The 14,011-nt window shown below is 41.4% G+C and overlaps 1 protein-coding gene across 5 annotated transcripts in view; it reads left to right on the top strand.

Moving 5' to 3' along the window:
* ccser2a (coiled-coil serine-rich protein 2a) overlaps positions 1 to 14,011 on the top strand; it is a 60,544-nt gene continuing 46,533 nt past the window's right edge. For 4 of the 5 annotated variants that reach the window (XM_030441862.1, XM_030441860.1, XM_030441864.1 and 1 more), the window contains exon 1: positions 1 to 835. The gene's annotated coding sequence lies outside the window, so the exon portion shown is untranslated. Of the gene's footprint in view, positions 836 to 9,029; positions 9,179 to 14,011 lie in introns of those variants that run through there. The other variant, XM_030441861.1, reaches the window with a different exon arrangement.

The raw sequence follows: 14,011 nt of genomic DNA, 5'->3' as shown, positions 1-14,011 counted from the left end.
ACAACGGCGAGCGGGAAGGCAGTAGTTTCCAAGCTATTTTTGTTTTCTGTGAACGGAGCTGTGATTTGAATTAAAGAAGCTGAAAAACCAAACAACCAAACCAACAAACGGGGTGAACGATAAGATAACGGGCCGCGTCTAGAAACGGAGCACAGATGTAGGCGAACGGGCACCCGGAGGTTAGCGGCTCGGTGTCACCCTTTGAGACCCAGGTGACATGTCGACGCTCCGCCCCGCTGGAAGCCGGAGGACGGTGTCGGAATGATAACTGCTCTTGGGAAGTCAGGCTGAACCGTTACCGTGTAGTAGGTCGCATGCTCCGGTTAGTTTATTCGGTTTATTTGCTGTGTGAGGATTTCGTCTTTTATTTAGGCTCATTTGCTGCCTTTTCCAGTCGGCTGTGCTCGGTATCATCAGTTGGTCGGGTGACACTTCAACTAACGGCTCAGTGTCAACAGTAGCTCCGGGCTGTTTTTAACGGCAAAGTGGAGGTACTTCATGGAATTGCGAGGAAATTCCCAACAATTCCTGTGTTTATTTCCCGGTCTGCTCGTCTTAACTGTCCAGGACTCGACATAACGTTAGCTGACTCGTTTGGTGCGGAACAGACTTTTGTATCGCGGTTAATCAAGCGCAGTGCTCTTCATTGAACTCGTGTAACAGAATGACTCTTGGCTATGGGCTAGCTTTCACTTCATGAATGACTCTTAACGTGAAAAGTCTGTTTTAACCGGAAAGTGAAAGACTGCCTGTACTTTACAACATGTACGAACAAGTGGACTGTTTGCTGACCCATCGTTGATGCTGCAGATATGATTAAAACGTTGTAATTCAGGTAAGTGCAATCTCATTATGCATGTATTGGGTTACATAAGCTCTGTTATGATTGGGAAATGATGAGAAAACAATGAAAGTTACTCTTGTATTTGGTACCCTTTTTATATAGCAATACATCTAGTTAAATATCTAGTCTGTACGTAAACATGGTAGCAACATACGTGATGTTGTATCCAAACTCATGAGGATGGTGGTGTTTCTGCCCAGTGAAGCAGAACAGGCCATGTTTTCTAACGTCACAGCATCATCCCCCACAGTCATAACATGCCCTGGAAATGGTAACTGTACCATGAATGAGGATGACCGGGCCTTTATGTAATATGCATATAAAAAGTAACTTATTATGTAACGGATTAATGTGAGAAAATGTGCACACACAATGTAAACTAATTGGAAGAAGTCTTGCTGCTTGACATATGTCTCACCATGCCACACAGTCTCGCTTGCGATTCACCACTCGTGTGTCTTCCTCATGCACATGTCAGGATTAAAGGGTAACTAAAGATGACTCACGTGCCTTCATGCTCTCACTCAGGCAGGAGCTCAAATTTAACCCGGGTTTTTATACCATGCAGTGCAGACTCGCATATTCATATTTTTAATACCAAACTGAAGTTGCTGTCAGTCAGGTCTCATAACTGTGTGTCTGTGTGTACCATTTCTGGCTGTGATCTATTACAGCCCAGACAGTGCAAAGCTCCCTGGCATCTACGTGCTAGTACACGTTAGGATAAGGCGTGACTGATTGCCCTTAGTGTAAGTGAGATGGACACACTCTGGTGTTCGAGTATTTGGGTGGGGTTGCTTTTACACACACACACACACACACACATTCAAATCCATGTGTGTGTTCCTCAGGCACCTGTTGGCATAGGTCCTCGAGTGCCACCTTGGCTGAGGGTGTGTTTACAATCTGATTCCCCCCAACAACAGCTGAAAGTCTCCACTGTGTGGCTGAAGACCCCCCAAATTGCAGTTCAATTTGGAGGGGTTTTTCCAGACTGTCTCATGTGTGCTCCAACCATCAGTGTCATTGGTGTTCCTGTATACACATTATACACATTACTGTGCATATAGTAGTCATTCCAAGACATTGTCATGCCTCCTCCAGCAACCTGGAGGCCATCAGGTAACAACCTAGTGTGCTTGCTTGTATGTTGCTAAAACAGCACAGACCAGCATGAGTGATTTGTATGACAAAGCCAGAAAACACAGACTGAAGGAGCAAGGTTATTATTAAACAGCTCCTCAGACTGACAGGCACAAGTTGTCTCTAGTCATCTTTTCCAGTGTATGTGTTATTTAATCATTTCTCTCCGATCATGGCATTTCTCTTTCCCGTTCTAGTGCTCTCCCCTAAGTCTTTTGTTTGCACACCCTCCATCCTACTAACTACAGTTCAAAATCAATAAGGGATCTATTTGCTGAGTGACCAGAGATGAGGTCATTCAGGATAGTTCATTGTGCTTGTTTACATGTGTGTGGTGGTGTTGCGTTCAGAGCCAACACGACTTGATTTGACATTGACTTTTCTCTGATCCTCCTTGCCCTCTTCTCTCTCTGTTTGTGGCCTATCATTAGAGCTATACTTAGCCATGCTTATCAGTTCTGCCATTGCCTTGGTAAGACCACAGATGTTTCAGGGCTTGGAATAGCTAGGCGTATAGCAGAATATAGACACAGGATATCAGATGCTCTGACACGGGGTCAGATATTGACAGCAACTTTGGGCAAAATATCCCTTTAATGATCAGGAAATGCACTTGGAATAAACAAAATGGCAGGCAAGAGTGCTCTTTACGACTGATTTTCATGTGCCTGTGGGATGATTGTCTGAAAACAACTGAAGATGTAACCTGAGGTAGTATTCATTTCAAATGCAGCTAATATTTTCTATGTTGAATAAAGAAAAATGAAAGATGGCACAGTTGAGGACAGATAAGGCCCCATTTGTGTTGTGATATATGTCATGATTTGTTAACTTCCTTATTATATCACTTTATAGATTGTATAAAACTCTATTGCTTTTTTTCTGTTTAAAAAGAAAACATGGATTGGGCTGTGAGTGCTGAGGAGTGTTTTTGTCTGCGAGTCCCTCTGTTTTTTTTGTTTGAACAGGTGTCATTATGAACACAATGCAGGGTGGTAGAAGCAGGTGCGTGTATTGGCTTGATGATCGCAGTTACTGTCAAATACAATCAGCAGTTGTTGAAATACAAGAAATCTTTTTCTCACATTTTATCTCAGTTCACAGTTATAATCTTCTCACCCCAATGCCACTCGAAAGGTATGTTAGTAGTCCACAAAACATTTCTGAAGCTTCACAGCGAAACAGCAAAGTAGAAGGACACTTGGAAAATAAGAAACATCCAGAAAAAACATTAAATGGCTCCTAACAGCTCATCTTGTGTAATCTGAGTCTCCGGAAACCCAAGATCGCAAATTCATTTATAAGGACATTATTTATACCCTTGATGCAAAGTCCAGCTCAGCAACTGATCCAGACAGAGTGTGCACTAACACTATTAGCTTAGCAGCTAGAGTCAAGATTTGTGCTTAAAAATGTGTTTTCAAATCAGTTTGTGATATCGGGCCTTCCCGAGACTTGTGGATACAATTGGAATACAAAAGTCTTCATCTGCTTAATATGTTGGAAGAATTCTGCAACATTGTTTTGCAGCTCGACAAATGACACTTCACCCGACTTTCCCTCCACACGGAAATGAATCGATGATCGATTTATTTGAATTCTGGGGGGATTTTGAATAGCTTTGAATAGACTGGAAGTATGTCTTATGTATTTTACATCCCACCAAATATAGATTAATGCTGGCAGTCATCACCTGTGTTGAAGAATAATGATGTGCATAATGTAAAGCCTCACAGGTGTTCTCACCATGCCTAATTAGACTTATTTTCGTGGCTGTGTGGGTGTGTACAAAGGATGCGCTTGATTGACATCTTCCAACTTCCAGCTTCACCCAATATGTACCTGAGTTGAGGCCTGATTATCTGTGAAAGCACTTGAAGTCATTATATTTCTATTGGCAGCACTGTATGTGTTATTTGAACTGCATGCTATTCCTGTATTGAGAGCAGAAGCATGTAATATTACAGTATATGCCTCATCAGGTGTTGGCACTTGCCATCATGTCAGCTGTCATTGTGGCTCATATCAGTTTCTGTATATAGTATGTACTCCTGCCTCATCTAGGTCCTCTGCTTCTCATTAACTGCATTGAGCTTGCACCATACCACGTGGCAGGGTCACTCTCCTTAAAACCTCTACATCTCATGCACTAATCCATTTAGTAAAGCTCTGAGTCATGTGATATTATAGAGTCTTTTTGTCCTTAGGATCAGCCATAAAGGACACGGAACGAGCTGTAGACTGAGTTGTGCTGGAGGGTGAAAGTTTGCTCTGAACAAACACTTCTGAGTCACTCTTAATCACCATATGAATCTGTTCTAAATGGTGTTTTTCTCAGACATAATGGCTCGTTTCCACTGCACTGCCCACTTAATAAAACGTCTGAGTGTCTCTGTTCTCTTCTTACTGTACCAGTTTCATTTGGCACGTTGCCTCTTTTTGGTCACTCAGCACTGCCATGTCTTTGCCACTAGTAAACTTCCATTTCACCCTGGATAACATGTGAAATTTCCTGTGACACACTTTAGCCAGCACACTACATGCTGGCTAAGGTGTTGACTGTAATGATATTTGACTCAATTTTCACATCCTGTTCAAAAGCAGAGACAAATGTCAGCCTATGCATTCACCGGCACAGACAAGGAGTTGATAGTCAAATGCTGATTTTGCATGGCAGGCTCTGCTAAAGTATGTGTGAGTCAAAGAAAACACACACCACTCGCTTTATGTCTTTTGTGCTGCAGGGTATCAAATCCTCCCCAAAGATGTAATTCCAGAGAAAAAGTATACATTCTCCCACACATTTCACCCCTTTATTGTTAGATTTATTAAACAAAGATTAAGGTCTCAAAAGGCCAAAGCCTGATTTTTCTATCCATGCAGGGTGAGCATGTACAGGGATTTACTCTTCTTAACTGGAATTCAACTGCAGTATCTTAAAACACTGTAACACTTGTTGTTGGTGTGTTAAGTGTTAGGGTCTCTTTCTGTGTTCTAAGCAATTTAATGGCAGAATCAATCAGTTTATCCCAGAAGGCTCCTGAGGTGAATATAAAGGTTACTCGATTGTATCAGACAGCTCTCTGGATAGGTTCCCATCTAGTTGTGTCAGTTGACCTAATAGCGCTCAACCCTGTGAAAAATCAGACACAAAGCCATGGCACTTGATGGATGTTAACCACCAACTGTGGCCTTATTTGATGTTAGGGGGCCTTGTTCTCTCTGGCTTCATACAGTATGAGACTGTTCGCTGGTTACTGTACAAAAATGTGCTCCCTTAGTTAGTAGTAGAGATTGGGGTAAGCATTTGTTAAGAGAGACAGCTTGATGTGATGAATCGAAAGGAAGGAGGCACAGGAAAAGATGGAAGTTGAACATAGAGGAAGTTGACCTAATAGCAGTGTATTGTCCATTCACAGAGGATAATCCACAAGAGACATGATCTATTAAAAGCTTAGACTGTGGTTCATATTTTGGGCTTTAACTCAGACTCCTTGTCATGGAATAATTTATGTTCATTCTCTTAAAGCCACATCGCTCTCCTCTCAGGACAGGCCTGTGTTGGCACTGCAACCCGTGGCGATAAAGAATTCGCTTAGCAGCATAGCTTCCATCAAAACAAATACCCGTTCAACAGCACACTGGGTAGATAAGATGGAGATGTATTAATCGAACTTGCATGTCAGTCTGATAGCTGTCGATATAGGAGAGAGAGAAAAGTCATTATTTGGTTAAAAGAAAAGAGAAGGAAAACTTGAGTAAAGGTACGCAGTCAACCAGGAAGTCTGCATGTGACTCTAGTGCAGTGTGAAGGTAGTCATGAGTCATCATAACATGCTCATAAACGATTTATCTCTCTCTTAAGGGGCTTTAGTAGCATTGCTTAATCCTACACATGTGCCTCTACTTCTACATGATTGAAAACATGACACTTGTGAAAATGCTGTTGAGCTGTCAGTGCTCAGTTAGAGTTCATGCTCTCATCATTTCATACAAATTATTTTCATGTCATTCAGAGAAGGTAACTGTGCAGTCTTAATCACAAATCATGAAATATGCTCTCAGTATACCTCACTTCCTGTGTGCCGCTGATATACGTTACATGACACTGTCTTTTATGTCCTTTGTTGTAATGGCTTTACAAGTGAAGCTGGAGTCGGTAATTTTTTATTTATGTTTTTATATTGTACAATTTTTATATTTTATGTACATCGAATCGAATGATTACCAATAATTCTTACACTGTTTATCCCACTGAGAACCAACACTTTAAGACTAAAGACTTACTTTCATAGTTTGCTGAGACATTAAACATAGCTAACTCATAAGCTGAGCTTGTAAAAACCCTTCTTTTCTATCCTGTCCTGCATGAAATAGCTGAAAGCTGAAGGAAGGAATGAAGGCAGAACATGTAAAATGACAAAAAGACTCATAGGAAAGTTGTCTAAGAAGTTTGCAGGTAGGGCTAAAGGAAATCAGATAAAGGACTTAAACGGGAAGTCGATGGTGTCTCTTTTCTGCTGGATGCTTTTGCTGTTTGTTAAAATGACAGTTATAAGCTAAAGGCTTGTTAGGCTCAACTTTCTGCTCTCTAACAGAGGAGACAACACTCAAAGCATTTTGATTTGAAAGGTCTGTAATGTCAGAGATTGCAGTTGTATTACACATTTCCCTCATCCAAAGCAAATTCTTTATCACAGTCAAACCAGGAAACATATCAGCCAGTCATGTTGTTACACTGACATGAGCGCACGGTTCAGGTTCGAGACAGTTTCAACCTGTATACAGACTTTGAATAAGCATCGAAGAGAAGGATATCACACTAATGAACAGGGTTACCAACAAAGGCGGCGTTATTCAAATATTAGACATAAACCTCACGTGTTCAAGTTCTCTGATGGGATGAGCTGACTGAGCCAAAAAATAAGTTGGTGTTGTGAAACCAAGCACGTGCGTGGTAGATATTTAAACTTAATCTCACCAAACCTTTCAAGGTTTTTTTTTATGAACAGTGATTCTTTACATGTAGTTTTTTTATGTCCATGCGCACATTGAAAGTGAAGTTATGGCTCTCTCCCTATTCATTTAAATAGGGGCCAGGCTTGTTTGCCCGAAATTAGTGCCCATGGTGTTGCCAAGATGGCTGCCGAGTGGCAAGACATGCCTAATAGGACTTTGCCCCTACTTACAAAGTGAAAATTAACTCAGTAGCATATCAAAACCTCTCTGCTCATGGAGCAGGGATTTGGATTTACCTCCAAATTAAATGCTTGGCCGTTGCTTCACAGACTGATTAAAACCCAGTAGTACATTACTTACCTCATTATATGATTTAACTACTGAACCAACATATTTATATTCACATCGCTTACCCTTAAGAATCTGTTTTAAATGCTATCTTAGTAATTCTCAGCCATTCCAGCATGGAGTCAGTTTAGCTGAGCTGCATTTTTGCTCAAACTCGAGTTTTATCTTCCAACTAAGTGAATACAGTGTTGGCAGCAGTTGTGTGATATCCCACCTGTGTGATCAGTCAATTATATGATGTTCTGTGGTGTCAGTGGAGTTTGATTAGACTTCAAAAAGAAAAGCAAGCCTCGGGCTGCTGTCCTCCATGCCTTCTGCTTCCATCTACATAAACGGCTCTAATGACCTTGCTGACAGTGATTGACACCTGCGCTGTTGCCTGGTGACGCTTCATCAGCTTTTCTCAGCACTTGTGGCCAATCAGAAGGTGAGAATCAAATTGTGCTGCCAAAATTCACTGCAGTCTTCTCAGAGTGTGGTTCAAGTAAAGGTCACATACATGAGAGGGAGCAGATTCTCGTGTGTCCGTGCGTGCCATACACATACACTTAAAACCGTAAATGGTAACACTGTGAGAGGAGTGGTGTTAGGAGGAATGTGATTATGTTGTGAGAGTGTGAGCATCTGGGCGGCTGTGACTGTGACGATAATTAGATTTATATAAGTCCCACCAAGACTTCTACTGCTCAGCATCAGGCCTCAGAAAGAGCACAGCAGAATCATTCTGAGGGATGAGTCAGGATGGATGATGAGGACTTTTTGAGGGTGTTTTTTTGTCGTGACTAGTCATTAGGGTGACTCATTTTGGTTCAGACTTTATTTGTCCCTATCTTGTTTGTGTTTAAATATCTTAGATCAACGTAGAACCACAACATTTTTTTTTTGAAGAACATCATTATAACCATGTATGTCTAGAACAGCTGATTTGGTTGAGGTTCGATATAAAAGCTTAAGTTACCTATAGAAACCCTTTTTGGTAGCTGGTGTGGGTTGGATCAGACTCCATGCTGTGATTTATCTCAGCATTTGACACTTACAAACAGGAGATATTGAGGAAATGGCAATGCTTGTATGGCTTTACTGCCGGCACTTAACAGAAAACGGTTGACTGAGTGGAACCAGTGTGCTGTCAGCCATGAAATGAGTGTGGGAAATTGAATTCACACTGACTCTTTAAGAGAACAGCAACAAATTCCTCTTTACTGGAGTCACCTTTCATGTGCAGCTGAGTGCTCGGTAGGATCTGCTTTCTTTTATTATCCCCTCTGGTGATCTCATGACATTATAGGGCTGCAGTGTGCACACTGTAAATTGCCACTTTAGCTTGTAGATACATTTTCTCATGTCAGGAGCATTACTTGGCTTTAGTCTTTAGCTTTTGTACCATATTGTGGTAATGCCACAAGTAATTTATTTTGTACTAGAAATTAGCCTTTGTAATGTTTTTCTTTTCTTCTCTTGGTGTATTCTCCCAAAAGCTCTCCTCTCCTCTTGAAGCACATTGAGTGGGGCTGCTAAAAGATGCCCCATCAAATATTAAACGCACCCATGAAGGCTCGGTCTCCACCCACACAGACATCCACACAAACACACACACGCACATACACACGCACACACACACACACACACACACACACACACACACACACACACACACACACACACATCACATGACACACAGGCACACATGCAAGGAGAGGCAGCAGGCAGATCAACCTCTGATGAGTGTCTTCCTGTTCCTGTGCTCTATCTCTTCTGGGCGCTGCCTTACTTTCAGTTCAGATGATGGAGGAAACAAAGTGCAGAGTCACTTGGCAGGGTGTAGCTCCTATTTTAATGGGATGGAAATGATTGGACTTGTCAACATAGGTTCACTGAATTAAGGTAATATTTTCAAACTTTTCCGTACTACATTATGGGAGAATAAATGCAAGATGTGTTTATGTGATGTGATGTGTCTGAATGTATCTGTGGTGGTCCGGTGGATGTTGTCACACCCTAACTTTGTCCACCTCTCTCCATTTTGTCTGTTGACCTCTGTCATTTGATCTACCAGAGTTAGTATACAGCATTACCAAATCCTCTATGCTGTCTTATTGGATTAGCATCTCTAAGCATCACTGCAACTCAGGCCAGTATTGCTTTCACTCAATACACATTAGCCTAGCGTCAGTGTTGCTTTCATCCCTGTCTCATTCTATTAGCCGGCCTTAATGGCACTCTGTTAATCTCTTCAGGGAGAGAGCAGTGGCCCACTATTGCCCCTGCCCAGATGCCTGGCCCATTTATTAGTCTGCTGAGACACTGGACTCTGCCAGTGTACAAATGAAGCTGCACTTTGGTTCAGATGCAGTAGCAGAGGAGGTTAACACGAGCCCTCTGACTGAGACAAGAGGTTAGCTAGTCTAAGATTGTGGTTATGTATGTGTGTGCCTAGGGGAGGTCCATTTCCTTGAAAACAAATATCTTGTCTCAGAGTAGAGGCAGCTGGATGATAGGTGTTGCGTAACCACTGATCCATTTAATTGATTGGTTTCAGCACTTACCAAGCTGGACATAGGGCAAGTTGCAGCTGCCTTCCACATCTTCTTTTTCTAGCTCACTCTATCCAATTCTTCCTGTCCTGCCCTTCGTGATTTCCCCCACTGTACCTTCTTTCGTGAGTTCTTTTCATTTTTTTTAGCTTGACCACAGTCCATGTGGACCTGAATTGCTGAGATATCCCAATCTCGCAGAAGCTACTTTCTGTTTTGCATTTTTAATCTCTGCAGTTCCAAACACTGCTTTTGTGTTCAGGAATAATAAACTACGCAGGAAATAGTTAACTAAATAAAGTGACCTCAGCAAGTACCAAACAAAACTGACAATGTCTCTGAAAAAAAGTGGTCCTTTTGTTGGCAAAGAAACGTTCAGTTATGTTTATTGCACAACAGTGATATCCTTCTCAAATAAGTGTAAAAAAAAATCAATGCCAGGAAATTGTCTGTAGATGACATCATAAAAATACAGCCACTGCCACATCTCCATTTTCGCAAATGCTGTGCGAAATAGAGCTTTTCTGTTTTTACTACATTATCAATACAAAGATGGCTAGCACAAAGTAACTAAGGGATAATTTCTCCCAAAATTGATTTTTATACTACAGACATAATTAATTTCGATAAACGACTTACAGGAAAGAGGAAATATTCATAAGGCTATTGTGCTTTGGCAGTAATGTTGTGGCAGCAAGGTACTCAAGTTAAAAAAATAAATAATATTGTATACTTTTTTTATACTGTTACTATAGAAAAGGAGATTTTTTTTGCTCAGGCATTCCTTACTCTGCATCTTTCTCAGGGGATCCCACAGTATGAATAAAGTCAAATAAAATTCTCCCGATTATAGCCCTTTTAAAATCGAATGAAGGAAAGCTGAGAGAGCAGGGATGGATGTACCCTGACTTGCTGCTGCATTGAGAGATGGTGCTGAGGCTTTGTACTGATGGGGAGCTATGAGAGTTTGGAGATGGGGACAGACCGGCTGTGGGGATAAACAGCAGGATAGGGGATTTACTGTGTGTAGTAGAGCACCTCCATTCATGCGTAGCCCCAATGACCCAGTAGATCATAGCCCTGGGGCTGTCGCATCCTATCTGCATCCATCCTGTTACTCCTGAAGAATGCATCTCTGCAGTGCGTGTGCAGTTCAAAAGTGAAAGCTTTGCCAGAAGAGCAACGAACGACTGCACTCTCGCAGATCCAATTTTTCAGCCTTCCTGTATCTCTGCCCGGTGCTTTCTGTCTGGCTGTCCTCTGAATCGGAAATAAAGTAAGGCCAAACAGACTCACTGGCAGACAGACAGAAACTCCCTGTCCCCTGTATGACAGAGAGTAAGAAAAGATCATCTCACTTTCCTGCTCATTTCACACACAGGGGTCACTGCTGAGATGCCAAGTTGTAGGTCTAGCTGAAGGTCTCTCTGTGCCAGAAGTCTTGACCGTCCTATTCAAACTCTATAACAGTATGTCCCTCTCTTTCTCTTGTGCTTTTCAGCTCCGCTCTTCCACTTGCTGTCCTTTCATTCATTGTGTTTTTCCATTGTCTTTGTTGAAACCAATGAGAAACCACATATGATATTTGATTGTAATCTTGGCTTCTGACCTTTCCATAACACTGACAAAATGTATAAAACGGTAAGGTTTTCTGACGTCAAGATAAAACATATTTTTGCTCTTGATCCGCAATGTTGAGCCGGATTAAAATGAATGAGTGCAGTATGCATAATATGCTTTATATTTTCTTTGTACGGCAGTATGATTATATCCCTGGATTAATTTGGAATGTTTTCCTTACATTATTCATCCCATCATACTATCAAGTTTTCTTGTATTATTCCCTATGCATTGCAGAGCCACAGAAGGTACATTGCCATGGTTTATGTGGGGTTTAGTGAAGGCCTTGTACTTTATGTAGGTGAAGTGCTGGGATATTTATTTACAGAGTTATACTCTGGGGGGAAGGGCATGCTCTCAGATCTGAGCGTTTGACAGATGGCTAACATGGTTTACTGCCCTACCTCTAAATGTGTGTCAGTCAGTTAGGCTCTTGTTGTTTATTTGTGGTCCTCTTGAGCTGACCTGTGCGTTTTTCTTTTTTTTCTTTTTTTTTTTTTTACGAGTGTTGGCCTGGGTATCAACCATGTTGTGTCCGCAACACTGAGTAATGGAACCATTTAATTCAAAGGAATTTAGCATGGAATATTAGGTCAGATTGTTTGTGTTATTTTCTGATTCTTTGACAAGCTTCAAGTAATCATTTTGTGAAAATATGTTTGTTTGGGCAAATTGCATGTGTGATTGTGTCTGAACAAGAACTAATGCATTAGGAACAATTATCCTGATGCACACGGCAAGTTTCTAATTTTAAAAACCCATTTTTGTAGAGATGTTTGTTAAAACTGTGCAGTGTAATTATCAGGGGTAATTTGAGCAGCATTTGGTTTGGCATTGCCACCAAAACTTGTGTATTGATTTGACACCAGTGTTGAAACGTCGATATGGGCATTACCCAGCTTTAGACCGGGGCTGTGGTGATGTGACATTAATGATCTACTACTGTAACAGGAAATATTAGAGGTGAATACAGTAGCTCGCAACCAGTTAACCAAGTCACCATGATTTGCTGTAGAACTCTCTTAGGTGCATTTATATATGTTGCTTAAATGGATAGAAAGTAATTGTCATATGGAAATGTTGATTGAATATTTTGAGATCCAATGACATCATTCTTGGCTACCAAGCTGGTAACTTAAGTAAAAAACAACAGAATAAAACAAAAACATCAGCACTACAGACACACATCTTCCAGTGACTGTGATGAGTGAGATGACCCAGATGATGAACAATTTAAACGGCAGTGTGTGTGTATTCACTGCATTAAAACAGCGATCTGACACTTCATATGAATGAAACTTGAGAGGATCTGAAGCCATTGACAGTGGCGAAAACCCCCCACATCTAATTGCTCCCCATTAAACACACATAGACACACATGCAGTCACCACCCGCTCCCTGGGGCAAAGAGGCTTTGGTGCCCTGCTTGCACATGCTGACCTGATTTTGTGTGTGTGTAACTGTTTTTGTGTTTGTGCTTATGTGTGTTTATGGAGCAGATTAGAATGATGGCATGGCCATAGCCAGACACTACTGTGGCAGTAGTGAGTGTGTCTCTTTGATTGTAGACACGTGTGTCTGTGCATGGGAATGTGGGGCAGCGTGGTTGGAGTTTTTTTTATTCTAGAATAAGAGACCGAAATTGTAGCACAACACCCCTCCCCCACCACTTACAAAAGTTGAGTGGATGATTACTCCAGTATCTGCCTTTATGTCTCTGTACCAGTTTGTCAAGGGATCCACCCACATGGGAATAGCTGCTTGATCTGGGAGCAACAATACAGCAAGCATTTCTTAAAAGTTAATTATTCAGGCAACAATAGGTTAAAATCCATCGGGATCAAGTCTTTAGACTTCTCGTGCAGATGGGTCACGTTCTGCCAACCGCACCCGCCATCTGGATCTCACTAACTTTTCTATTCATAATCTTCCTGCACTAGCCAGATGGATGTAACACGCAGGTGCACCACCAACACATGTACACTTGTCACATGGCTGATTTGGAATTGAATTAATCTAACAATGAGTAAAAGTAAACGGTTCTCCCTCCATTGGTTTTTACGCGCTGTATATCCTCCATTCACTATTCATAGTATGCTGGCCACTTGCCCAGCACTGGTCTCCCCTTGTCCCCCAGGCGTTGTCTATCCATTTGCCCATCTTTTTGTTGGCAAGGCATTCTGGTGCCAAATCCTCCAAAACCAGTGCCAGTTACAGGTTATGTCATGTGTGAAACTCTTTGAAAACTATCTTTTTTTCTGTTAACTTCTGATTAAGAATGAGCATTTTTTTGCATATATTTCCTCTTTAATTTTGGGAGATTGAATGTAACAATTAGCTTGTTCCAACCGGATCATCACAAGCACATCATTGATCATTAATGCACCAAATTCAGTTTCACAGGTTCACCATGTGTGATTGAAATTTGTGGATATTAATTATTATTATTACCAGCATAAAGACAGAGAATCATTTAGTCTTTATGTCTCTGATGACCTTCTGAAAGCATCATGGCAACCTTGCCGTGACAAAATCTTAACTCAGCCTGTAATCTTGCCAGATT

This window comes from Sparus aurata, chromosome 15 (assembly GCF_900880675.1).
Source record: "Sparus aurata chromosome 15, fSpaAur1.1, whole genome shotgun sequence".
In the NCBI taxonomy this organism is placed as follows: Eukaryota; Metazoa; Chordata; class Actinopteri; order Spariformes; family Sparidae; genus Sparus; species Sparus aurata.
Note: the sequence above shows the minus strand (reverse complement) of the source record. Positions and strands in the feature narration are given on the sequence as shown.